The following is a 1,328-nucleotide window of genomic DNA, read 5'->3' on the forward strand; positions in this document are numbered from 1 at the left end:
AACAGCGTCGGAGATGGAATGAGCGCACCGCCGAACGCTCGTGGATTTCCACACCGTGTCGCTATTCAAGAACTCCTCAGGGCGGCGCCAAAGAGCTACATTTTTTTTTAATGCTTTTATTAACACAGTTCAACACAGCTTTACATTTAAGAATACGTCTTGCATACATACCAGATAAAAAAAAAATCGTTGTACAAATTAAAGATAGTAAAATACAAAAAAATAATAATTTTAAATAAGCATTTTACATGAAAACAGCATCATAGGAGAAAAACGTCTAACAGATTCGACAGTTTACTGCTTTTCTTATTGTTGATTAATTTTACAGCTTTGAAAATGGATTTAAATTCCAAAAGGAAGCACACAAATCTGGGGTTGGACTTGGAAAATTTTTGTTTGTGAATAAAAAAAAACTCAACATAAAGAATAACAAAATTAAGTAAATATTTAAAGTTGTTGTCTTCTGAGTTACTATAGTAGCAAACTACATCTTTTAGATGAAGATTGCAAGGGGTTTTATAGAGGCTTTAGAGAAAAAAGCCACTAATCACACCAAAACTGTTTAGTAATCACACATTCATAAAATAAATGCGATACAGTTTCAACTTCGTTTTCACAAAAAGAACAAACGTTGCTCATATCTGCAAATTTGGATAGCAAATAATTAGTAGGATATATATTATGTAAAATATTCAGATGTATGACCTTGGCTTTATTAGTAATACAATATTTGTAAGGAAAAAGTCACACTCTTTTCCAATTTATATCTATAATAATAATAATAATAATAATAATATTATAATAATAATATAATTTTAGAATCCCCGAAAAACAAGAGCTAAATTTTCAGACAGCTAAGCAACAGAACTGATGACGATGGACGATTTATTGCCGAATTGTCTATTTGTATTTTGTCAATTAAAAACAATAAATACATTTTTTTAAATGAGGAGATGGGGGGGGGGGGGGCTGACATTTCATAAAGCATTGTTGTTTGAGAAATTTGAACTGAATGTTGCAGTGATCTAGCAAATATACGCAACGATTTTATACACAAGAAAATAAAAATAATAATGATGACTTAAAACATTACATAAAATGTGTATTTGCAACCACTAAATAGGTAGAACATGGATGGATGGATGGATGAGTTGTTTCAATGTACCTAATGAAGTGGAAGTTGTGAGTATGTCTTATAAATGTACGTGCGCATTATTGTCTTTGTACAGTCTTCTCTTTATTCATTTCTTAGCAGGTGGAGTTTGTCAAAGCGATAGATGGCCTGGCGTTACATTGCGCCGCATTCTTGTCATTACGGTAATGACGTC

Source organism: Festucalex cinctus, chromosome 21, assembly GCF_051991245.1.
Source record: "Festucalex cinctus isolate MCC-2025b chromosome 21, RoL_Fcin_1.0, whole genome shotgun sequence".
In the NCBI taxonomy this organism is placed as follows: domain Eukaryota; kingdom Metazoa; phylum Chordata; class Actinopteri; order Syngnathiformes; family Syngnathidae; genus Festucalex; species Festucalex cinctus.